At 43.0% G+C, this 26,784-nt stretch overlaps 1 protein-coding gene across 1 annotated transcript in view; it reads left to right on the top strand.

Annotated features, from left to right (window-relative positions):
• GCNT4 (glucosaminyl (N-acetyl) transferase 4) overlaps nt 1-26,784 on the top strand; it is a 75,688-nt gene that overhangs the window by 32,290 nt on the left and 16,614 nt on the right. Inside the window, exons 2-3 of the mRNA XM_029575071.1 lie at nt 23,103-23,276; nt 24,350-24,441. The gene's annotated coding sequence lies outside the window, so the exon portion shown is untranslated. The remainder of the gene's footprint in view (nt 1-23,102; nt 23,277-24,349; nt 24,442-26,784) is intronic.

Raw genomic sequence — 26,784 nt, 5'->3', positions numbered from 1 at the left:
CGTCCAAAACGCACGTCCAAATGCCGGCTAACAGTGCGCTCCATCGGAGCACACTGTACTGTATCGGCCCGATTGTAATCTTTCACTGTCATCTCATTTTCTCCATTTCTCTCTTTCTCTGCCTCATTATAAACTCATAGCTAGATTTCATCCCTCCTTCTCCCCCTCTAGTTCTCCATGTCCCAACCCTACATCTCCCCAGCTCACCTTGCTATTGCCCCCTTTCAGCCTTCCATCTCTCCCTCGTTGGGTTTCTCTTTTTATCATCTCCAGCTATCTGGCTCTGTTGTCCTTTCCATCAGCAGCTATCTCCATTCTTGCTCTCTGAAACCTCCTAACAAATCATCCTCCCCTTCCAGCCTCCTCTCTCATCTTTCACCCTCTCCTATCCTTCCCACCTGCACACTTTTTATCCACCCCTCCCCTCTTCATTATATCACCTCCTTTATCTGTTTCTTCGAACACCTTCCATCCTGCTTCATCTTTCATCCTTCCTCTCCTCTCTCTCCTTCCATCCCCTTCAGCCACCCTCACTTTCCATCTTTCCTCTCCTCTCCTTCTTTCAGTCCCTCATCTTCCATTTTTCTTTTCCTCCCTTTCCAAAGCCCTTCACCTTCCATCCTTTCCTTCCTCTTCCTTCCTCTTCCTTCCTCTTCCTCCCCTACTAACCCTCTCACCTTCCATCCAATCCTCCCACGTTCCATCCTTTGCTTCTCCCTTTTTCTCCCTCCTCTTCCCACTTCCCTTCACTCTACCCCTCCTCTGTCTCCCCTTCATCCTTTCCGCTCACTATCCATTCACCCCCTCCTGTCCCTCAACTTTCAACCTTTCTCACCTTGCATCCTTTCCTCTTACTCACTTTTCAACTCTTCTTCTCCCCTTCCTTCCTTCTTCTCTCACTCCTTCCAACAACCTCACCTTCCATTCTCCTTCTTCTCTCCCTCACTCTTCAGCCCCCTTACCTTTCATCCTTACCCTCTTCACCCTCACTTTTCAACCCTCATCACCTTCCATCCTTTCCCATCCTCTTCCTTCCCTTACATCAACCCCTCCTGTCTACTCTGCCTGTCACACCAATTTCCTCACTAGTTCCCTTAACCACATCCTCTGGTAATGAATTCCAAAGCTTGATTGTGCACTGAGTGAAAAATAATTTTCTCAGATTTGTTTTAAATGTGCTTCTTGCTAACATCATGGAGTGCCCCCTAGTTCTTGTATTATACGAAAGAGTAAATAAACGTTTCATATTTACCCATTCAAGTCCTTTCATGACTTTGTAGACCTCCTATCATATCCCCCTTCAGTTGTCCCTTCTTCAAGCTGCACAGCCCTAACTTCTTTAGCCTTTCCTCATAAGGAAGCCATTCCATCCCCTTTATCATTTTGGTTGCTTTTCTTTGTACTTTCTTTAGTGCAACTATATCTTTTTTGAGATGCGGTGACCAGAATTGCACTCAGTATTCAAGGTGCAGTCTAACCATTGAGCAATATAGAGGCATTATGACATCCTCTGTTTTATTTGCCATTCCCTTCCTAATAATTCCTAACAATCTGTTTGCTTTTATGATCACCACAGCACACTGAGCTGATAATTTCAATGTAATATCAGCTATGACATCCAGATCTTTTTCCTGGGCGGTAACTCCTAAAATGGAACCTAACATTGTCTAGCTACAGCATGGGTTATTTTTCCCTATGCATCACCTTGCACTGTCTACATTTTATTTCATCTGCCAGTCTTCTAGTCTTGCAAGGACCTCCTGCAATTTATCACAATCTGGTTGTGATTAAATACTTTGAATAATTTTGTGTAATCTGCAAATTTAATCACCTCACTTGTTGTACAGCTTTCCAGATCATTTATAAATATATTAAATAGCACTGGTTCAAGTACAGATCCCTGAGGCACTCCACTGTTTACCTTTTTCCACTGTGAAAACTGACCATTTAATCCTACTCTCTGTTTCCTGTCTTTTAACCAGTTTGCAATCCATCCAAGGACATTTCCTCCTATCCCATGGCTTTTTTAGTCTTCTTTGAAGCCTCTCATGAGGGAGTTTGTCAAACGCCTTCTGAAAATCCAAATACACCACATCTACTGGTTCATCTTGATCCACATGCTTATTCATCTCTTCAAAAAAAAAAATTGCAGATTTGTGAGGCAAGACTTCCTTTGGGTAAATCCATGTTGGCTGTTTCCCATTAAATCATGTCTGTCTATATGTTCTGTGATTTTATTCTGTATAATAGTTTCTATGATTTTTCCTGGCATTGAAGTCAGGCTCACCGATCTATATTTTCTCAGATCACCTGTGGAACCCTTTTTAAATTTTGGGGGTACAATGGCTACCTTCCAGTCTTCAGGTTCAATGGATGATTTTAATGACACAAGTTACAAATTACTTGTAATAGGTCTGAAATTTCATTTTTGAGTTCATTCAGAACCCTGGGATGTATATCATCCAGTCCAGGTGATTTGCTATTTTTCAGTTTGTCAAGCTGGTCTACTACAACTTCCAGGTTCACTGTGATTTGGCATAACATGATCATAATTGACTTAATAACTGGAGGGAGGATATTAAGAAAAACTACTCTAACATTTAACTTTCAAAAGGGGAGCCTTTGATAAAATGAGGATATTTATTTATTTTCTCTTTTTTTTCTATACTGCCTATCATCAAACTGGGCGGTTTACCAATTTTACATACATAAAATTTTAAAATAAATAAAATACAATATTAGTACAAAATAGTATAAAACATACAACATGAATAAGTGACTCTTGACCTTCCCCCTCTAAACCCTCTTGCTGCTTCTCTTCAGCCCTATCTCCTTACCTTTAGATATCATTATAAGCCTCCTTTAAAAGCCAGGTTTTTAGCATTTCCCTAAATAGCTTATGCTCTCTCATTAGCCATAACGCCTCAAGCATTGAATTCCAGAGTACTCCTCCTGCCAGTGTAATTGCTCATTCACACACCATGTTCAGGCTAGCTTCCTTCACTAAGGCGGTCACTTAAAAGACCTTTATTCACAGACCGTAATTCTCTTAGCGGCACATACCATTGTAATCTGAATCTCAACCATCTATTTTCCAGTTTATAGAATACCTTATGTATTATTACTAACACTTTAAAATGGGTTTTAAAAGATACTGACAACCAGTGAAGGTCTTTAAGTACAGGCATGATGATATGTTCATACCTCCCCACTCCACACAGTACTCTGGCCGCGGAATTTTGTAACAACTATACTGATTTAATCATGTTTTTTGGTAACCCTAGAAGAAGTGAGTTACAATAGTCAATATTATTTAGTACCGTCAAAATCCAAATATGGCTTTAATCAACGCAATATACGCAACTTGAATTACCCAGTTTTCACCAGTTTACGCACATGATCTTTCATAGCTAAATCGCAATGCAAATGGACTCCCAAGTTACGTACAACTGACGATAGTGCAAGATCAATTCCTTCAAATTACATCTTTGACATACTGGCATCATCTAAACACTTTTTTGCCAACAATATAATTTCGGTCTTACTAGTGTTCAACTCTAACTGATTTTGAGTTAAACATATTTTTATTGTTGACAAATACGATGTCAGTGTCTCAAATGCTTCCTTCAGAAAATCCTTAATTGGAAACCAAAATTGAATATCGTCTGCAAACATCCGATATTCTACCCCCAATTTTCCCAGTACCTGGCATAATAGAAAAAATACAAAAGATGCAGCTGCAAAGGTTAATAGTTTTACATCAAGCTTGTATATTTTTAAAAAATACCATCTTGAAATCCCAGATCAGATATATTAAAACAGTGGAAGGAAGGCCGAAAGATTGTCCGTGTAGTGAAAAGGTGAATGGAACGAGACTATTATAGCCAAAAAAAATGTCTTTCAAATGAAGAAAATAGAAAAAAACATATGCATATTGGCAAGATAGATACAAAACATTGAAAGGCAGGTAAAAAGACAATTTGAAAACAAGATTGTCGTAGAGGCAAAAACTTTTTTCAAATACATCCGAAGCAGAAAGCTTGTGAGCGATTGGTTGGACCATTAGATAATCGAAGGGTGAAAGGAGCACTTAAGGATAACAAGGCCATAGTGAAAAGACTGAGGCCAATATTCAGTGGGCCCTTTAGTGAACAAGTTATCCATGTAAAGTTAGGTGAATAACTTTTTCTGTATATTAAGTGGGATAAACATCCCACTGAATATACTTGCTTAAAGTTATCCAGCTACATCCAGCTATGTTTGAAAATAGCCGGTTAGGTTCTAAAGTTATCTGGACTTGTGTAGCCGGATAACTTGCTACTTAATCGGATACTTTAAAGATATCTGGTTAAGTAGCACTGTCAAAAATTGAAAACTATTAAATAAAGATAGCAGGGCATCCCCTTCCTCAGCTGCACCCCAGAATATCTTTTAAGGTCCTGTTGGGCCATGCCCTCCTCACCCCCTCATTCCTAAAATTATTAACAAGACCCAAACCACCCCCATCCCAGTGTATTGTCAATGTTCATATCTGGCGGCCCCACTCTTCCTCTGACCCTCCCAATTCCACTCCCCCCCCCCCCCCCCCCCAATACCTTAAATTAGATTGCCAGGTGCAAGGGGCCCTTCGCCCTAATCCTGGCATCTCCACACTGCTCTAAAATAGCACTGGAAGCCTACACTTAGGGGCAGATTTTCAAAGGGGTGCGCGTGTACCCCCCAAAAACCTGCCCCAAGATCCCCCTGTGCGCGCCGAGCCTATGTTGAATAGGCTTCGGCGTGCATAAGTCCTGGGGCTTTCCTTGGGGGGCGTGTCTGGGGCATGTTGGGGGGCGTGTCACGGCGGCGCGTCATCCGGGGGTGGGGCTGCGGGTGTGGTTCCGGCCCGGGGGCGTTTCGGGGGCGTGGCCAAGGCAGGCGTAACTTTTCGAACAAAGTTAGGTGGGGTTTAGATAGGGCTGGGGGGATGGGTTAGGTAGGGGAAGGGAGGGGAAGGTGCGAGGGGGGGGGGGTGGAAGGAAAGTTCCCTCCGAGTCCGCTCCGATTTCAGAGCGGCCTTGGAGGGAACAGAGGCAGGCTGCGCAGCTCGGCGTGCGCAGGCTGCTGATTTTGCACAGCCTTGCGCGCACCGACCCCCGGATTTTAAAGGATACGCGCGGCTACGCGCGTATCTATTAAAATCTGGCGTACTTTTGTTTGTGTCTGGTGCGCGAACAAAAGTACGCGCGGGCGTACTTTTGAAAAATCTACCCCTTAATGTTAAGCTTACGCTTCCAATGCTACCTCTAGCCGGATAAGGGGATAAATGTAGCCGGGTAAGACATCTAGACTGATAATGATCACGTTATCTGTCTAAATAGCTTTTGAATATAGTCCTTTAAATTAATTATTTGCTTTGGTGTTTACTGAGGAGGTTGTTGGGGAGATACCCACGCTGGAAATGGTTTTCAATGGTGATGTTTCAGAGGAAATAAAACAAATCACAGTGAACCTGGAAGATATAGGGCAAATTGAAACACTGGAGTAGAAAATCAAATGGGCCAGATGGTTTATACCCCAGAGTTTTTAAACTCAAAAATGAAATAGGTTACAAATTACTAGTAAAAGGTATACAATCATTAACATTGTCTATTGTACCTGAAGATTGGCCTATTGCCAATGTAATTTCAAGCTTTAAAAAAAGTTCCGGGGTGATCCAGGAAATTAAAGACCAGTGAGCCTGATCTCCGTACCAGAAAAAATTATAGAAACTATTCTAAAGAATAAAATTCTAGAACATATAGATAGACATGGTTTAATGGGATATAGCCAACTTGGAGTTACCCAAGGGAATTCTTGCCTCACCAGTTTGCTACATTTTTTGAAGGATTTAATTAATGTGAATAATAGTGAGCCAGTTGATATAGTGTATATGAATTTTCAAAAGGCATATGACAGAATCCCTCATGAGAGACTCCTCAGGAAACGTAAAAGTCATGGGGTAGGAGGCAATGTCCTATTGTGGTTGTGAACTAATTGAAAGAAAACAGAGTAGGACTAAATGGTCAGTTTTCTCAGTGGAAGAAAGTAAAAAGTGGAGTGCCCCAGGGATCTGTATTGGGACCAGTGGTTTTTTTTTTTGTTTTTGACATATTTATAAATGATCTGGAAAAGGGAACGAGTAAGTTGATCAGATCTGCTGACATAACAAAATTGTTCCAAGTTGTTAAATCAGAAGTGGAATGTGATACATTACAGGAGGACCTTGCAAGACTGGGAGACTGGGTATCCAAATGGTAGATGAAATTTAATGTGGGCAAGTGCAAAGTGATGCACAAAGAAAGAAATAATTGAAAAGGTAATTACACAATGGATCTAGGTGTCTGACTTGGGTCCAGGCCAAGGCCCTAGCGTCAGGACCTGGCATCTGGGCAGGGTTGTGGCATTTAGCCTGGGTCCAGGCCCCAGCCTAGGTCAAAGCCCTGGCATCAGGCCTGAGTCTGGGCCAAGGCCCTGGCGTGGGGACCCAGCCTCTGGATCGGGTCTCAGCATTGGGCCTGGGTCCGGGCCTAGGCCCTGGCATCAGAATCCGGCCTTCGTCGGATACCTAGCGGATAAGGTTAAGGGATTTTTTTGTTGTTTTAATTTTTGGGGGTCTCCGCTGAGACCCCGGTATCGTGCTCGTTCCTAGGCCGTGGCCCCTGCTTTGGGCCTCAGCCTATGCCTAGGTGAGGCCCTGGTTTTGGACCTGAATCATTAGTTTAAAATGAAACGAATGAATAAGATTCATTTCATTCAGGGGGCCCTTGTTTTGTTTTGGGGCTCCCCGAATGAAACAAATTAGCCTTATTTGTCACGTTTTGCAATTTTGTTTTAAACAAATGCACATCCCTAGAATGCACTTGTTTTAATTAGTTTTTACCTCTATGACAAGCTTATTTTAAAATTCTTTCTTAGTCCTCCTTATTACTATTTTATTTATTTATTTATTTATTTATTTATTTATTTAAAGGATTTATATACCGGAAGTTCCTGTATAATATACATATCACCCCGGTTTACAAGGAACAGTAACTATCGCTTCATTTAGCGGTTTACATTGAACATAATTAATCCAAGTAACAGAATAGTATATAATATTGCTAAACAGTTAATAAATAACATGCGAGTTAATAAGTAAATAACATGGTTATATGTTTGTCAACATGATTATATGTTTAAGTACAGTTCAGTATTGATCTCTTCAGGAAGATAAATGCTGAGAAAAAAACGGATAATATGAAAATGCCTTTCTTCCTGCTCTTAGCTCTAAGGGAATGCTTGTTTGAACAACCAAGTCTTAAGTTTCTTTTTAAATGTAGCGTGGCATGGTTCAAGGCGAAGGTCTGGAGGTAGCGAGTTCCAGAGTGAAGGGCCCGCTGTGGATAGAGCGCGTTTCCTCAGAGAGGATTTTGCCGGTTGGGTGATTAGTCTGTTCTGATATGCGCTTCTAGTCGGTTTCACGGATGTGTGTAGCTGAATTTGAAACGTTAAATTGAGCGGAGCTATGTTATATAAGGCCTTATGTATCATCATTAAGGACTTGAATTGGATCCTGTATTTAATCGGAAGCCAGTGGAGATGATGAAGGATTGGGGTGATATGGTCTCTTTTTTTGGCATTTGAGAGAATTCTTGCCGAGGCATTCAGGACCATCTGAAGTGGTTTTGTGGTGCATGCTGGTAGGCCTAGAAGGAGCGAGTTACAGTAGTCCAATTTTGGGAGTATGATGGCTTGTAGCACCATGCGGAAGTCTCTGTATAGAAGGAGTGGTTTTAGTTTCTTTAAGGTTTGTAGTTTAAAGAAACATTCTTTTGTTGTGTTACTAACAAATTTGTTGAGGCTGAATCCGTTGTCTATGATGACTCCCAGGTCTTTTACTTGTTGTGAAGAGGTATCCGGACTTTGGCTAGCGTTAGGATGTGTTGGTGGGACATAGTTTTCCGGTGCTATAATGAGGATTTCGGTTTTGTTTGTGTTTAAGACCAGGTTGAGGCTGGTGAGTAGGTTGTTGATAGCTGAGAGACATTTATTCCAGTCTGACATGGCTTTGTGTAGTGAGTCTTCTATAGGGATGAGGATTTGTATGGGGCCGGTGCTAGATTTTTTGCTGCCTTATGCGAACAATTACTGTGCTGCTGCCCCCCCCCCCCCCCCCCCCCAATTCATTCAGTCTCTGTCCCGGCCCATCAAATAAAGCCCAGCTCCCTCCTGCAATCTATATTTTTAAAAACTGACACGCCCCCACCCCTTCTCCTCAGTCACATATGCAGAACACAGACAGACCCTCACCAAATACAGAATGAAGAGATCAGAAAGTATAAACAGAAACGTGCTGAGAAAAGCTGAACTGGAACCCACAAAAGCAGCCTCTACGTGCAGAGCAACAATGGAAAAACAGGAACAATACCATTCTTCATAAAACATTAAATAATAAAATCAAGAAATATGAAACATCAATCATAATAGTAAAATCATATTCATAAAAAGAATAAATATTTCAAACCAGCTAATGAATGAGTATCCCAAATTTCCCAAACACCAATAAAGTATTTCAAAACATCTGATGAATAAATTTAAAAATGTTCTGTTCCCCCCCCCCCCCAAAAAAATAAATATTTCAAAAGAGCAGAAACATCAAATTACACCCAATAATTAAAACTAATAAGGATTTAAAAATCTCCTGCTCTCCATTCCTGGGACCTGAGATCATTGTGGATTGGGTGAGGTAGGGCCGTTCAAATTTTATCTTCCCTCTAATACATTCTCTCACAAGTTCTCTCTCTCACAAAATGGGAGATTTCAATTACCCCCAATATTGATTGGATAGATGTCACAACAAGATATGCTAGGCAGGTAAAGTTCCAATATTCTAGAAATTACGGATTCATGCAGCAGCTAGTCATGGAACCAATGAGGAGAGGGGGGGAAAACTACTTTTGGCTCTGTGCAAGGGGTAAAGTGGTGGATCTTTTTGGCAGCAGTGATCCTAAAGCAATAAATTTGACATAATCACAGGAGGTTGGATATTATTTATTTAGTCTTTTTTTTTTATATTAAGTAAAATACTGCAGAAGTATTTAACTTTAAAAAGGGAGACTGTGCTAAAGTGAGAAAATTAGTTTGAAAAAAAGCTAAAAGGTGTGGTTGCAAAGGATAAACGTTTGCATGAGGCATGGATATTATTTTAAAATACCATTGTGGAAGCAAAGACAAAATGTATTCTTTGCATTTAAATGGTTGAAGGACGACCAAATGACTCCGCATGGTTTAACAATGAGGTGAAAGAAGCATTTAAAGTCAAAATGGCATCTTCCAAAAGTAGAAAACAGACCAAAATGAAGAAATTAGGGAAGAGCACAAGTACTGGCAAGTTAGATGCAGGCCCGGCCCGACTGGGTGTGCTCACTGTGTATTTGCATGGGGCGACGCACCCAGGGGGGTGGGGGTGCGGCGGACAGGCGGCAGCAGGAGAGGCCACGGGGCTGCTGGCAGAGCTCAACCTGCCAGCGGCTGAAGGAGGGAGGCCTCCAGTAGCTGAAGAAGGAGACCACCAACGAGGAAGGAGCGAGGTCGCAGGCAGCTGAAGGAGAGAGGCCATCGGTGGCGCTCAACCTGCCAGCGGCTGAAGGAGAAGCCCGTGTTTTTATTTGTGTTCATGCACCTACAAACAACTTCCTCCCTTCCCCCAAGCAGAAAGGCCGATGGGCTGTGCTGGAGCTCATCCCACCATGGCCCAATTATAATAGGAGGCCCTATATATATATATCTATGTAAATGAGATCCTATGTGTGTCTGTGAAAGAATGTGTGTATGTGTCTGTGTGAGAACATATGTGTGTGTGTGAGAGCCTAAGTGTGTGTTTGTGTGTCTCTGTATGACAGCCTATGTGTGTATCTGTGTGAGAGCCTATGTGTCTATGGGAGCACATACGTGTGTGTGAGCCTATATGTGTGTTTGTGTGTGTCTGTGTGACAGCATGTGAACCTGTGAATGTGTCTGTGAGAGAGCATATGTGCTTGTGTATGTTTGTGTGCCTGTGAGAGCCTATGTGTCACATATAGGCTCTCACAGGCACACACACAAAATGTGAGGGAGAAGGAGCCTGTGTTATTGTGTCATCATTTTTATTAGCCTGTCTAAACTCTGGTAGCATTTTACAGTCTATTTCCTCATCCTGGCCTGGTAGACAGTAATATAATCCCCACTACTATATTCTCCCATCACATCACACAGTTCTATCTATAAGTATTCCAGAATGCAGTTTGTTTCCGGCAGGATTTGTTTCCAGCTTGACTCTGCCATCCTCAGCATAGAGCCACCCTTCCAGCAATTTGAGCTGCCCTGTCATGTAGATGATATTTGTACCCTGGTATCTTTTCAGGGACCCACCAGTAGAATGCAGCCATAAGGATGGAAAGCAAGAGATATCACCAAGCCCCAGTGTCAGAAAGAAGCCATGGGGGTGGGATGAAGGGAAGTGCCCCAGTGATAAAACAAGGCCAAGTGAATGAGGGGGAGCAGGAATCCTGGGTCCTCAGTGTCAGAAAGAGGGCATAGGGTGAGGAATAAAGGGAATCCCCAGGCCTCAGCGGCAGAGAAAGACCACAGATGTGGGGAGGAGAGGGACCCTCCAGATCACAGTGACAGAAGAAGGCTGCAGGGAGCTGGGTAGAAAAGGGAACCTCTGGGCTCCAGGAACAGAACGAGGTCACAGAGAAGCAGAAATCCCCTGGCCCCATTGCTCCTTTCCTGCTTAGCGATTCATAGTGGTGTGTTCTATGTGAAGACAGGGCCTGTGAGCTCAGTGTGTGTTCACAAACCTCATGCTGGTTCTGCGCATGCAGGTTTTCCTTGTTATGAATTGGAGAGTGGACCCCTGTTCCGAGTTAGATTCAGCACGGCCGAGAAGGAAGTTAACCCTCTTCGGTCTCTACCGTCAGATGGCAAGGCCTGTTGAAGATGTTGAGATGAAGGCTTCGCCCTGGAAGCTCGTGATCCCCCCCAGGAGGAGCCCATAGGGACACGGCCGCTGGGACTTAGGAGACTCCCTGAATAATTAAGATTGTCTGGATGCAGGCGCCTCCTGCAGGTCGTGGGTTCCAGACAGCTGGCGCCTCCAGCGGGTCATGATCAGTCCGGGAGTACACGTTGAAAGATAGTCCCAATCCAGTCCAAGGGTCGAAGTCCAGAGAGAGGTCGAGAGCCGGTCCAGGAGCAGACGGGAGAATGGTCCAAAGCCAATCCAGGAGCAAAGAAGGAGAAGGGTCCAGAGCCAGTCCGAGTCAATACCAGAAGATCATCACCACCGGTCCGAGGGTCAAGAGCCAAAGAAATCAGTCCAACGAGAAGACGAGCAGAAGCGGGGCAAAGAACGGATCCGGAACACCGACACAGGAACCAAGCACAGAACCTCAATACCAAGGCAAGGTCTGAGTATCAGACCTTGCTTTATATACCGGAACTAGAAGGAGGAGTCCCCAGGGGAGCTATGACAATTTCCTGTCATGGCTCCTTTAAATTCTTTTTTCAGCCGCATGCGTGACTCCTAGGAGGCTGAGGGGGAGGAGCCAGACCGCCGAACCCATGCGGTCAATTAGGCAGCAGCAGAAGCCGCGAAGAAGTAAAAAGAGAGGGCTGCCTGCCGCCGCAGGAGCCCCCAATGCTCCCGGTGAGTAGTCATCGCCGAGGCCGCCAGCCCGACCCTGGTCGCAGCCCGCCGCAGCCGGTGGCCATGACATCCGGCCGCGGGGTGCTGCGGCCGGCGTTTCTAACATTCCTTTATAAGCAGAAAACAATGCGGAAGGGCAAGGCAGAGGTAGGACTAGTGCAGGATTTGTGAGTCACCCTGGGCTCATAGGCCTCACCCTTACAGAAACATTGCTTCCACTGTTGCGTAGCTGGCAGTATTAGGGAGAGCTCCGTTAAGGAAGGCAGGAGCTGGAGCATTGGGAGAAGTGTCTGTCTACCAAAGAGATTAGTAGTTGGCAGTTTGCTAGCACTTGCATTGCTAGTTTTAAGGTCATGCCAGCCCCCAGCCTTCCTTATAAAAAAACAATCAGGTCAGTTAAATACTGACCAGTTGACAACCCTAGAGCTGCCGCTGGTGACTGTTCTCCACTTCCTTGGGGAACTAGAACTGATCAGTACTGTTGGCTCTGCTTGGCCATGGTTAGGGAAGGCTCAGAATAAAGATAAAATGTAATAATATGTCTTTGCTGCACTTCAGATCAAAGAGTTACAATCCCTTCACAAACAAAACATATGCCTGCTTTTTTATACTCTAAAGCCTCATTTCTTCACTACTGCATTTTAGGGCAGGATGTGTCAAAAAAAAAGCTCAGAACTTTGACAACATAGTACAAGAAAAGTAGGAGTTGGGCAAAGGGATTTTCATCTTCCTTCTGTAACAGTACAGTCCTCAAGTTTCAATACTCCATTACTTAAAAAAAAAAAAAAGCACAGTGTAAACATATTACAGCTGCTCTGGAGCAATACACACGCACACACACCCTGTGTCACATGGAACCAGCTTGGCACTGCACAGAACTTTACATCTCCCTGCTAGGATTCAGCTAAAGTAGTAATTTATAATCCCGCCCTGATGAGATACTTCCACCTTCTCTTCTACCTCCCTTAGATCCCATATTGCTGCCTCCAAAGCTTCTTCCTCCAGCCAAGGAAAAACTGTAGTCACCCGCAACAACTTTTGACGAGTCAGGATCAGAAAACCTCTAATGTGTTCCAAAAACTTAAAGCAAGATTTCAGCAACATCTATTCAGCAACTGCTGTGGTGGGCATTATTGTAATTAACTGAGCTTGCAGACAGATGCAGTTACAGAGTTAACAGCCAGGGTAAGGGCATAACATCCCTTGTATACCTTATTACACACTTGCTTCACAACAGCATCCATTGTGACTCATCAACTCCCATACCTGCCGAGCAGAACTCTGTCTTGGGGATCATACAGATCTGAGGGCTTCTGGAGGTGAATAAAAGGTCCATATGTATTTAGGCAGAGTTGAGTGTTCCAAATATCTTTTTTTTTTTTTTTTCAGGCTGTGACTAATATTTGTTTTTGTTTTTTTGTCTGAATAGCTCAGAAATATCTGCTTTTGGAACAAGTGTTGTTTTGAGGCAACACACACACACCCACACAAATATATATATACATTACGCCAGTTTTGAAGGATTTACACTGGCTCCCCATTCAATCTCGCATACACCATAAGACACTAACACTTATCCATAAAGCCCTCCACAATCCTGAAATGAAATGGTTTAATAATACTCTACAATTTCAAAACTCTATTAAACCCACCAGAAATCAATACCTTGCCACATTACAGACCCCCTCGCCCAAACTATATAACTATGCTTCTACCAAAGCGCGAGCGCTTTCTTTTGCTGGCCCTTTGTTATGGAATACCATGCCCACCGAACTGCGCCTTGAGCCATCTCCCAAAACTTTCAAGCAAAAACTCAAGACATGGTTATTCACACATGCCTATACTTGAAATAAATATGTCCTCCCCTCCTTTACCTGCCCTGCCTTTCTACCAGACACCCCCTGTCTATATACCATCTCTAACTTCTCCTATTTTTGCTCCTATTCTAATGATCCTACCATATTGCTCCTAATTTAATGTTCCAAGTACCATATTGCTCCTAATTTAAGATTAGCACTCTCGCTCCCCTCTTACCACTTATTATTTAGAACTCCATCACCCTCTAACCCTCTCCCTTAGCTTTTACCTTTTTCCCCTTGAACCCTCTTTACTCTATAGTGTTGTTTTAATTCAGCTCAGTTAAGTTACAACTAAATGATAGTTCTGTTTTTGTAAAAGATTCTACTTGTTTTATGTTCAAATATTTATATACTTGCCTTTTTTTAATTGTATAACGCTTATATAACTCTGTTAAATGTAAAACGCTCCGGCGTAAGTTCCTGTTCACTGTACACCGACGTGATATCTTTGATGAGCGGCGGTATATAAAAATTTATAAATAAATAAATAAATAAATCTATACATATACTGAGGCCCGCATTTATGCATACTGTAGGTCCATTAGGCCTAAGTTAGCGTGGCAAAATTACTGGGGGAGGGCAGCAAATTCCCTGCTCCACCACCCTGCAATGTTTTCCCACCCACTGCTGCTGCTGTCTCTCCCCAGGCCTCTGCTCTCGATGCCTGCAGCCTCCTCCCCCCCCCCCCCCCCTCCCCTTGAGAAGCCTAGAGGAGATGGGGCCTGAGAACCCAGGCTTATTCCTTGCACTTACTTCCCTGTGACGACCACCACTGGAACAGGGAGATTGAACCTCAGTCCAGAAGGCAGCACTGTCGCCTTGCAGGTCTAAAAGATTTACCAGAGGGTGGCAGGAGGAATGGTGGTGGTGGAGGAGGAGCTATGGAGGGAAGGCAGTCCTCAATCATTTCCTCAAAGTGGGAGAGGCCTAAATTTGTCCCTGTATATACATATGTATTTATGTAAAATTGCTCTCCAGAATCTGAAAAGATTTGGATGACTCAAGCCCTTATAGTTCATAAAAAGCATAAATAAGAAGTTGGAGAATGGACTTTGTGGTCTGCATTTATGCACACTGCCCTCACACTGACCACAATGTGCTCATGTCTAGCAATGCCCGTGGCTGTCAGCATTGTGTCAATAGTTGATTATTTTACAAACGGTTGTAAACACAGCTCCGTTCTCTCCTCTTACGTTGTCATCTCTCACTATAGTCTCTCTTGCTCCCTTTCTTCTAACTTTACTGCGCAGTCTCTCCTCTTCCTTACTTTCTGTTCTTCACAGTTTCTCTTGCAATTCTCCATTTTTCTTCTCATTTTCTCTCTCTGGTGCTCCTCTGTTTTCATAGGCTCACTTCATCCTTGGTGCTCCTCCATCATCCTATCTCTTGCTCCTTCATCTTTTCTCTTCCCTGCAGTCCAGTTTTGCCTTCATCCCTCCTTCTTCTCTTGCTCCCTCTTCCCCTTTCCACCCACTTAGCTCAGCAAACAATTTGCCAGTACCTCACCGGATGCTTTTGCTGTATAACTGTACTCACTATGAACCATGTGGCTGCAGAGAGGAGAAGATGATCCAGTTGTGGCAACAAGAGAGGAAACGTTGGGGGTGGGTATGAGAAGCAGGCTGGATACAAAAGGCAGTCCACCTCTCCTAGAGTCTTCTTCTGCCATCACCTGTCTCTTCACCGGCCTCCTGCTCACAACCACCACTCCAGTCCAGCTTTTCCCCAGCCTCACAGAAGACTGTGAGGCTGGGGAAAAGCTGGACTGGAGTGGTGGTTGTGAGCAGGAGGCCGGTGAAGAGACAGGTGATGGCAGAAGAAGACTCTAGGAGTCTTCTTCTGTGAGGCTGGGGAAAAGCTGGACTGGAGTGGTGGTTGTGAGCAGGAGGCCGGTGAAGAGACAGGTGATGGCAGAAGAAGACTCTAGGAGAGGTGGACTGGCTAATATTTGGAGGCTGGAGTGTGGTGAGTGCAAACTGATAAAATAATTTCTCACAATTCTGTGGCCTGAAGATCTGTGGTAACTAACTGCCACATCTGTGGACTCAAGGGAAACTAGGGACACTGCTTATATTCTCTTCCTTCTCTCAAACCATCTTGAGGAACAATCAAATCTTTCATTTTTGCCCTGAAGACTTTACCTTGCCAGTTAACAGTTGTTTCCATTGTCCCTGTTGTCTAGTGATGCATATGTGTTTCTATATTTGTTAAATATCTGTTTTTCCATGCTCTCTTTCATTACCTATTACACAGTCAGCAGTTTATAGTGCATCTCACTAAACAAAGTCCACAAGTACAAAAATTAATTTGTCTCACACTTTCTCACACATGTTCCCAAACAGGACTCTTATTAGCAGGTATCTTTCCTCACTGGGCCCTCCCAGTACATTTTGGGTTGTAGACCACCTTCTCCATCTGTTCCTCTGTAGAACCTCTGACTGAATGACTTGGTTAGTCTTCAACTCTGTGGAGTTTTCCAGGCAGGTTGTGTCTCCTCTGACAACTTGCCTGTACATATTCAGCAGTTTCTGCAAATTCCCTTTCTTTGTGGGATTTCTCAGACTCTGATCTTGTCTCAGGAACATTCCTTCCAGCTTAATCTAGACTCCCAGGACTTCCCCTTCCTGAGCTGCTTCTTCTCAGCAAGGCTGGACAAACTCTCCCTCAGGTCCCAGCCACTTTCGCCGAACAGGTACAGCTTTTTTTCTTTGCTTCTCCCCAAACCTTCCCTGTGGAAGGACCGGCCCAACAAGTGACCTCCAGAAGGAGAGCCACTCTTAGCCCTGTGCTAAGGCTGACTCTTCAAGCCTCCCCTAGTCGTCTTGTCCTCCTGCATCATATGGGTGCAGGGATTTTTATAAACGCCTTCTACCCATGTCACTGAGAAGTGGTACAATTTACTACACTAACATCATACCAAGGTCTAGTGAGATCTCTGACACATACTGCTGGCATATTGGTATCCCTTTACATACATTTTGAGGGTAATTTAATAACTGCGTGAGTCAGGCTAAAGCCTGCATGTAACTTCTACATGCAACCTTTAGCCAACATTTTCAAAACAAACTTATGCACATACATAGGACAGTGCTATACCGGGGTACAAATTATATCACAAGGACAGAGAGGAGCACCCGGGAGGCGGTGTAGCGCTTTATGTCAGGAATGGCAGAGTCCAACAGGATAAACATCCTGCATGAGATTAAATGCACAATCGAATCTTTATGGGTAGAAATCCCTTGTGTGTTGGGGAAGACTACCGTCCACCTAGTCAAGATGGTGAGATGGACAGTGAAATGCTAAGAGAAATTAGGGAAGCTAACCAAATTGGTAGTGCGGTAATAATGGGAGATTTCAATTACCCCAATATTGACTGGGTAAATATAACATCGGGACATGCTAGAGAGATAAAGTTCCTCGATGGAATAAATGACAATTTTATGGAGCAATTGGTTTAGGAACCAACGAGAGAGGGAGCAATTTTAGATCTAGTTCTCTGTGGAGCACAGGATTTGTTGAGAGAGGTAACAGTGGTAGGGCCGTTTGGCAATAATGATCATAATATGATCAAATTTGAATTAATGACTGGAAGGGGGACAGTAAGCAAATCCACGGCTCTCGTGCTAAACTTTCAAAAGGGAAACTTTGATAAAATGAGAAAAATAGAAAAAAAATGAAAGGAGCAACTACAAAGGTAAAAAGTTTGCAAGACGCGTGGTCATTGTTAAAAAATACCATCCTAAAAGCACAGACCAGATGTATTCCACGCATTAAGAAAGGTGAAAGGAAGCAAAACGATCACTGGCATGGTTAAAAGGGGAGGTGAAAGAAGCTGTTTTAGCCAAAAGATCTTCATTCAAAAATTGGAAGAAGGATCCAACCAAAAAAAAAAATAGGATAATGTATAAACATTGGCAAGTTAAATGTAAGACATTGATAAGACAGAGAATTTGAAAAGAATTTGGCCATAGAGGCAAAAACTCACAGTAAAAACTTTTAAAAATATATCCGAAGCAGAAAGCCTGTGAGGGAGTCAGTTGGACCGTTAGATGATCGAGGGGTTAAAGGGGCACTTAGAGAAGATAGGGCCATCGCGGAAAGATTAAATGATTTCTTTGCTTCGGTGTTTACTGAAGAGGATGTTGCGGAGATACCCGTACCAGAGAAGGTTTTCATGGGTAATGATTCAGATGGACTGAACCAAATCACAGTGAACCTAGAAGATGTGGTAGGCCTGATTGACAAACTGAAGAGTAGTAAATCACCTGGACCGGATGGTATACACCCCAGAGTTCTGAAGGAACTAAAAAATGAAATTTCAGACCTATTAGTAAAAATTTGTAACCTATCATTAAAATATCCATTGTACTTGAAGACTGGAGGGTGGCTAACGTAACCCCAATATTTAAAAAGGGCTCCAGGGGAGATCCGGGAAACTACAGACCGGTTAGCCTGACTTCAGTGCCAGGAAAAATAGTGGAAAGTGTTCTAAACATCAAAATAACAGAACATATAGAAAGACATGGTTTAATGGAACAAAGTCAGCATGGCTTCACTCAAGGCAAGTGTTGCCTCACAGTCTGCTTCACTTTTTTGAAGGAGTTAATAAACATGTAGATAAAGGTGAACCGGTAGATGTAGTGTATTTGGATTTTCAGAAGGCGTTTGACAAAGTTCCTCATGAGAGACATCTAGGAAAAGTAAAAAGTCACGGGATAGGTGGCGATGTCCTTTCGTGGATTACAAATTGGCTAAAAGACAGGAAACAGAGAATAGGATTAAATGGACAATTTTCTCAGTGGAAGGGAGTGGGCAGTGGAGTGCCTCAAGGATCTGTTTTGGGACCCGTACTTTTCAATATATTTATAAATGATCTGGAAAGAAATACGATGAGTGAGGTAATCAAATTTGCTGATGATACAAAATTGTTCAGAGTAGTTAAATCACAAGCAGATTGTGATAAATTGCAGGAAGACCTTGTGAGACTGGAAAACTGGGCAATCAAATGGCAGATGAAATTTAATGTGGATAAGTGCAAGGTGATGCATATAGGGAAAAATAACCCATGCTATAGTTACATGATGTTAGGTTCCATATTAGGAGCTACCACCCAAGAAAGAGATCTAGGCGTCATAGTGGATAACACATTGAAATAATCAGTTCAGTGTGCTGCAGCAGTCAAAAAAGCAAACAGAATGTTGGGAATTATTAGAAAGGGAATGGTGAATAAAACGGAAAATGTCATAATGCCTCTGTATCACTCCATGGTGAGACCGCACCTTGAATACTGTGTACAATTCTGGTCGCCGCATCTCAAAAAAGATATAGTTGCAAATGGAGAAGGTACAGAGAAGGGCGACCAAAATGATAAAGGGGATGGAACAGCTCCCCTATGAGGAAAGACTAAAGAGGTTAGGACTTTTCAGCTTGGAGAAGAGACGGCTGAGGGGGGATATGATAGAGGTGTTTAAAATCATGAGAGGTCTAAATAAATGTGAATCGGTTATTTACTCTTTCAGATAATAGAAAGACTAGGGGGCACTCCATGAAGTTAGCATGTGGCACATTTAAAACTAATTGGAGATAATTCTTTTCACTCAACGCCCAATTAAACTCTGGAATTTGTTGCCAGAAGATGTGGTTAATGCAGTTAGTGTAGCTGTGTTTAAAAAAGGATTGGATAAGTTCTTGGAGGAGAAGTCCATTACCTGCTATTAATTAAGTTGACTTAGAAAATAGCCACTGCTATTACTAGCAACAGTAACATGGAATAGACTTAGTTTTTGGGTACTTGCCAGGTTCTTATGGCCTGGATTGGCCACTGTTGGAAACAGGATGCTGGGCTTGATGGACCCTTGGTCTAACCCAGTATGGCATGTTCTTATGTTCTTATTCACTTTGGAATTGCTTGGGTAATTGGCCCATTGTGCACACAGAATAATTCATTCAAAGTTACACCTCTTCTTTGGAGCACGTAACTAGTTTGCAGAAAAGTACATTTGTAACTGGGCTAGGTGCTCAGTGAGCTCTGGGCTATTTTGTAGCAGCTGTTTTCATGCATGAAACACTAGATTAGGAGAGCAGGAGGAACCCCTCTCTGGATGCCCATGATAATATGTGCGGCAGGCTGGCTCCTTCTCACAGGTGACGGTTAGCAAATGGGGGGGGGGGGAGATAGAGAGTTAGAGAGTTATTTGAATCGGTCTACTGGGGCGACTTTACAGGTCTAGAGCCTGGCGCATCTGCTGGGTCCTGGTTGATAGGCCCCAGTGCACTAGGGATTCGTCTTCCGAACGCTGTAGAGGGGTATAAAAGGGGGCGGTGCCGCCCCTTTTGTCCCGCACGGCAGCCTTGCTCCCCTCCCTCCCTCCCTTTTTCTGGTGCTTTGCTAGGGTTTGTCGCAGTTTGGAGGGTTGACGGAGTTACCAGAGCCATGATTCCTTGGGGGTGGGGCTGAGGGCAAGCAGTTCGCTAGGTGGCGGGTTTTCTTGACTCTTATTATTTGAGTGGCATGTGAGTGGGTTCAATCACATTGTTGGGACCCCTTGCTGGGCTGTGGTGGGGGTCCCTGTTAGCTGGATGCCGCTGGTTATTACAGATTTGGTGACCTTGCTGGGGCGAGGCGGATGATTCCTTGAGGAGGGGGGTATTTGTGTTAGTTTGTTGGCTCTGGTGATTTGAATGTTAAATAAAGCTGTGGCCTTCTTTGACTTCCAGTTTACTGTGTACGAATTTTATTTGTTTTATTTCGGTGGTGGTGCTATTGTAAGGAGCCGAGCCCATATTATATGTATGAGTGCATGTTACTGTCATCACTGACTTGACAAAATATTAGATTGCAACATTTTTCTTATACATTGTAATATTGAGTAAAATATTTGAACTTAAAAAAAAAAGTTTGCAACTTTCTTTGAATGGGTACATTGTTATTAAAAATTAAATTAGTTTAGTAAGACGGTAACTTTCGAATGGACACCAGGTGCACATATATGTGTGTGTGTGTTGGCACACATCCAGATATGCAGCAGTTTTATAACAGGTGCGCACACACATGCGTGTATGTTACAAAATTACCCCTGCACACATATGTGTGCACCCAAGTTTGCAAGTGGGCATGCGCAACCGCATAAATTTGGGTTTGAGCTGAATTATATAACAGAAGTACATCCATGCCATGACCACTTTCACCAGTTCGACTCCTAGTTTGCCCAGTCTACAACTAGGTCCTCCAAACTCCCCTGGCTCTCTAGCTTGCACTCTCCCCATTTATCCCAGACTCTTTAAACCCTCACAAATGCCTGTATCTTTTGTTTTTTTAACTTACACCTCCTCAATAGCAAAAGTAAAGTTACGAGGCTCTAGACCTGGACAGGCACCCAGGCACGTATCTACTTACGTGCATTGTTTGGCCCTACCGCAGAATGCCCACACAATACCACTTTTCGTTCAAAGTGAGAGAGTCACATATCAGGACTTGTGCATGCAAGTGGGCAGCTTTTAAAATCGGGTGGATGCACGTCTCCCAATTTTGGCATGTGCATGTGTGAGGGAGTGTGTGTGTGGAAGAGGGAGAGAAGTGATAGTGAACATTCGTGTGAATGTGTCTGGGAGAATGAGGGGAGTGTGAGTGAGTATGTGTATGAGAGAGTGTGAGAGTGAACATACGAATATGTATGATAAAGGAGAAGAGATGAGTGGAAATCAAAAGTTCCTAGGTATGCCTGTTTGCCAGTCTGGAAAGAAACAAAGGGATAATCAGGCAACAAGGATCAGGCCCTAGTTTCACTGGATAGCCCGGACCTGACCAGCCTCTTGGAAAAATCTGTAGAGGAAAAGCCCAAAAGAACTATCCTTCTTGTAGCTTTCACTTTTGAGTCTGATAAAAATTCTGTGCTAGGATGTTTCTTTAGATGTAATCTGCTTTGAAGTGGTTGAAAGGTGGAATATAAATCTAGAAGTTGTTTGTTGATGGGTCAACAAAGTCTGCCCTTTCCTGATGTCTGTACACTGACACAAACGAGAAGGAAATTGTTTCTGCAGATGCAACATGAGATTATGTCCTTGCAATGCAATTTTTTCAATTACCCTTGTGAATGTATAATAAAGTTTTTGAATGTTTTGACCCTAAACATTTACAGAATTTTCTTGATTACAGTGTTTATGATCCTACTGTGAATTTCCGTAATATATGGTGTACATATATCATGATCTCTTAACTTATGGCATGTGGAATTAATGATTCTAGCCTGTTTTTGTGCTTTATGTCTTTTTTTCTGCGAAAGCCCCCGTTTTTTTCTTTTTTTTATGGCTATGACTTGAGGACTCACTAGGGAATGTGCAATTCTGTTTTCTTAAAGATTCTGTTAGTATATTTCATTTTGAATGCTCATTTTATTACTGTGACAAATTTGTTCTTGTTGACTACATTTATATAAATAGAAAAATTATCTTGGTACCTTTTGAAAGTTATTTGTCTAATGATTGGGTAAATTATTTGCACTGTTTAGTCATTGTTTTGTGTTGATGCCCTGGCATGCAAACTTGTTCTGCAAGCACCACACCTTTAGTAGGATAAAAAAAGAATTTACAATAAATTTGCTTTGGGGACTGTGTGATAACAATAAGCTGAACCAAGCCCAGATCTGCCTGGTTGGCATACTGCCGGGAGTAAATCCTTTTGTAAATAGTTTTTATCGTTGGCAAGGTAGATTAAAATAAAGCTGGCAACTAACAGATTTGTGAAGCTTTGTTTTTTGTTTTTTTGAAAATCTGGGATGGAAAAATCTCAGGTGAATCTGAACATGGTAGCATTTCTGTAATATTCCATTTCAGATCACGAAAATTAGCATGAGTTGTTACAAATGTCAGTATAACTTAACAGAAGTTAGCAGGAGTTTTCTTCAGCCTGTTGAATTAGACCTGGAACCTTATCTACTTTTATTACATGCAAAATTGACACACAACCCTGCAAACTGCAATATACCTTCTCTGGACAGAAAGAGAAGGCAAATGATGTAAATGAAGTGTCACAATAGATAAGGAAATCTAAAGAAATAATCTAACTAAAAAGGAATAATACAATTAATAAAAATAAAATGGTAATGATATAGATAATGGGATTTTAAAATATGAATAAATGGCTAGTAGAATATATGATATGGAAACAAGCAGGGAGGGTAACTTGCAGACAACTCCGGGAAGTCCCGTATTTGTGCATATAGGGGGTTGTGTAAATGTACACACATTGGGCCGGATTTAAAAAATCATTTACTCAAGTAAAACTGGGTTTTACTCACGTAAGTGCACTTTATGTGAGTAAATGGCTTTTGAAAATTGCTACAACAGAAGTTACATTTAAGCACATAACTCTTTTTGAAAATTAATTCCACAGATTATAAAATATGAATGTACATCTGTGTAGATATAAAATATGCATATCTATTCTAGAAAACATAAGCACAAACGATAGGTATTCATGGAAATACACATAAGTAGATTTGTTCACACATGCATTGGTTTGAATACCTGTTGTATACATTTCTGTTTTTCTGCAGCATGTGCAAATTTCCAATTCTTCCAGGGAGGGCTCATTTCTAGATTTCCCCCCACCACCACCTGTGGCAAGGCAGCTGAACTTCACCACTGGAGACATGCATAGTCTCAGAATGAGACAGACCTGGAGGGACTTGCAGGTCTGTTTTAATCGGCTGGTTTCCTGTCCCTGAGGGGTAAGTACAATGTAGGACTAGGAAAGTGGGGAGGGATAGAGGGATGGCATTATGGTAGGTGATGTTAGGACTGGGTTTGGGGGCAGTTAAGGTGTGGAGGTATGAGTTGTGTTCAGGTGGGGTGTGGGAAGGGGGTGTTAGAGTTGTATTTGGGCAATTGGATGGGGAAGTGGGTAAGGGGTGTTAGTATTGGTGGGGATGTGGAATGGGGGTGTGGGAAGGAGGTATTAAGGCTGGATTTGGAGGCAGTTGGGTGGCATGTGAGGTTGTGGGGTAGGGAGTGTTAGGTTTGGGGGGCATGTGGAGGGTATATGAGGGGTAGTGGTGTGGGTAGGGGTAGGGAAGGGGGAAGGAGATGTTAGGGGTGGGTTTGGGGCATTAGAGGGCAATTGGGAGCCTTTCAGAAGGTGGATGATAGGGGATGCTTTAGGGATGGGGAAGGGTTATGGGAGTTGGGAGCAATGGGAGCGATTGTGAGGTTGTGGTACGGAAATAGGCATTTATGGATGTCGAAAATAATTTGTAATACATTAAAGGCACGACTTATGTACATGTGATCTAATGTTATATACTAATAGTTAAATAAAAAGGTAGGAAAATAGGGACAAAGGTCAGAAGTACAGTAAAGGTCCAAGTAAGTGAAAGAACATCGTTTGCGACATTTTTGTGAATTTTTTGTTGGACACTATTGCAGAGCTGACCTGTGACCCTGTTTCAGAAGGGAGAAAATTGAGCCAGTCTTACTTGTTAATTTACACCCCAAAGCTGTGTGGTATCTGTAGTCCATGATTCTTCACATTAAAATTAAAATGCAGCAAAATGGAGTTGTCTGAAAGCCTGCACTGGCCTGCTGGCTTCCTCCTGAAACGGCATGCCTTAGTTGTTCTGAGATGTTCTCTGATAAACAATCTGGCCTGGTGGTAGGCCACCACATATATCTTACACAGAGGGAAAGCAAAGAGCTAGTAAACGGACCCAAGGCTTCAGTTGAAATAATGGAAACACACTATTCTGGAGATCCCAAAAGCAGTTACATTCAACTAACAGCTTTCTATTCCAATATCTCTTTATAGATTGAGAACCTCAAGAAGAAGGCCCCAGAGTTGAGGCAGAAGGAAAGGGGAGTGGCCAGACCAGTTGCATGCCAGGCAGGAAGAGGCTGAAGGTAAGCATAATCAATCCCCATCAGGGAGATGTCAACAAGGTCTTTCTATTTCTTGCTTCTATCACTGAACCCTGTGGCTGCAGAAGCTGTCTCAGTGGCTGGAACACCCACTCCAAGCCAGAAGGCCGAGCCTCTTGCAGCAACGAGCTAGGCGATGGAAGCTATGGGCCAGGTGGTGCAGAGGATGTGGAAGGAAATGAACTTGGGTACGGTGACCTCAGTATGCTGGTGGATGTTGTGGAGTGACTAGCCCAAACTCAAGAGGGCTTCACAGCCCGCAGCACTCTAGGCTTTTCAGGACCTGGCCTCTCGAGGTTCCTGGGTCATTTTATTTGTGTATAAATAGTTTTATACCTAGGTTTTCCCACCCTTTTCCCATTTTCTGTTACAGCATGTAAATTTGTTTTACATTTTAAACATTTGTTATCAAACTTATTTAATTATTGTATGTGTGTGTCTTCACAAATAATGCAAATATTGGAAAATCCATAAGGCAGACACTAAAAAAAAAAGCTCAATGGGAATTCAAAAATCATAAATTCATGAAAGTCATCATTGCAACATTTTTTGTAATTAAAAATGTGAATTTGCCCATGATCACTTGATGTTGGAATTTATACAAAAGAAGCCCTGGGATTCATATATATATATATATATATATATATATACACACACACACACGCATATACATGCACATATTTTTAAAGATAGATGACATGACTTAAATTAGTCTAATAAAAGTTTATATAAACATAAACAGTAACTATCAAACCAGCGCATGGCCACACATATGCACACATATGTTGGCGCATGCCCAGGGATGCATCCATTTTATAACCTGTGTGTCACATAGGCATGCATGTTATAAGATAGCCTGGCTGTATGTACATGTGCACGCGATTTTAAGTGTGCGCACACCTAGCTGCATCAATTGGGTTTCTACCGTGTAAGTCAGGGTATTTTATAACCGGCGAGCATCAACATCATGGTCAGTTTCACCAGTTCGTCCATCAGTTCGCCCAGTTGAGAGTTAGGTTCTCAAAAAACCCCTGGTTTAATAGCCTGCACTCCCCCCCCCAGTTACCCCAGACCCTTTAAACCTTTCAAAATAAATGTGGTTTTTTGGGGGGGGGGGTTTAAGTTACACCTCTTCCATAGAGAAGTAAACCTTCATGGTACTGGACCTGGGCCTGTGACCAGGTGCGTAAGTATTTACGTGGGCATCTCTTGACCCTGCTCTGGAATGCCCAGACCACACCCAAACCACATCCCTTTTTTAATCAAGTGAGATGTGTGCGCTGCGGGAGATGTGTTCACATCTGGGCAGCTTTTAAAATTTGCTGGGCGCATGAAAGCCCGACTTGTGTGTGCATCTCTTAATTGATGCATGCACTGGGTTTTTAAAATCTACCTCATGGTGAGAAAAACTGTTTCTCCTCTGCAAAGCCTTTTGTTCTTCAGTTTTAGTGAATGGGGAAGAAGAAGGAGGACGTCCTTTAGAGGAAAAGCGCCATTTTAGGCAGTATCTGAAAAATAGTTTCTAATATGAAGGTTAATTCATTTAGTTGAAATAAGTTACACACTATGGGGCAGATTTTATAAAACTACGCGCGCGCGTACTTTTGTTCGTGCACCAGGCGCAAACAAAAGTACGCCGGATTTCAATAGATATGCGCGTAGCCGCGCGTATCTGTTAAAATCCGGGGTCAGCACGCAGCCTGCCTCCGTTCCCTCCACCCCCCCCCCCCCGCACCTTCCCCTACCTAACCCACCCCCCCAGCCCTATCTAAACCCCCCTACCTTTGTTACACAAATTACGCCTGCCCGACTGGCCGCCAGCGAACCATGGTCTGGTCCAGAGGCTGCAGCCACGCCCCCGGAATGTCCCCGATGATGCACCGGCCGCAACATGCCCCCCGACACGCTCCCAATGACACGCCGGCCGCAACAACCCCCCCCCCGACACGCCCCCCAGGAAAGCCCCGGGACTTGCACGTGTCCCGGGGCTTTGCGTGTGCCGGCAGCCTATGCAAGATAGGCTCGGCGCGCGCAGGGGGGGGTTTGGGGTAGGTTTTCGGGGGTTACGCGCATAACCCTTTGAAAATCTACCCCTATATTTAAATACATTTCTGCATAAATCATTTTCCTTTGCTAATATCCAAGCACACAATATTGATTCATTCACTCACCTGCAAAAAAAGGATTTACGTTCCTGAGTGATTTAAACTTTACAGAGACTTCTGCATTCAATAGCAGATAATATATACATTGCACTTCCTAATAATCTTTCCTTCTTTTTAAACCAAATGGACTTCAAATAAATCTTGCTACTAATTTACTTAA

The sequence above is a fragment of the Rhinatrema bivittatum genome, chromosome 1 (genome assembly GCF_901001135.1).
Source record: "Rhinatrema bivittatum chromosome 1, aRhiBiv1.1, whole genome shotgun sequence".
NCBI classification, from domain to species: Eukaryota; Metazoa; Chordata; class Amphibia; order Gymnophiona; family Rhinatrematidae; genus Rhinatrema; species Rhinatrema bivittatum.
Note: the sequence above shows the minus strand (reverse complement) of the source record. Positions and strands in the feature narration are given on the sequence as shown.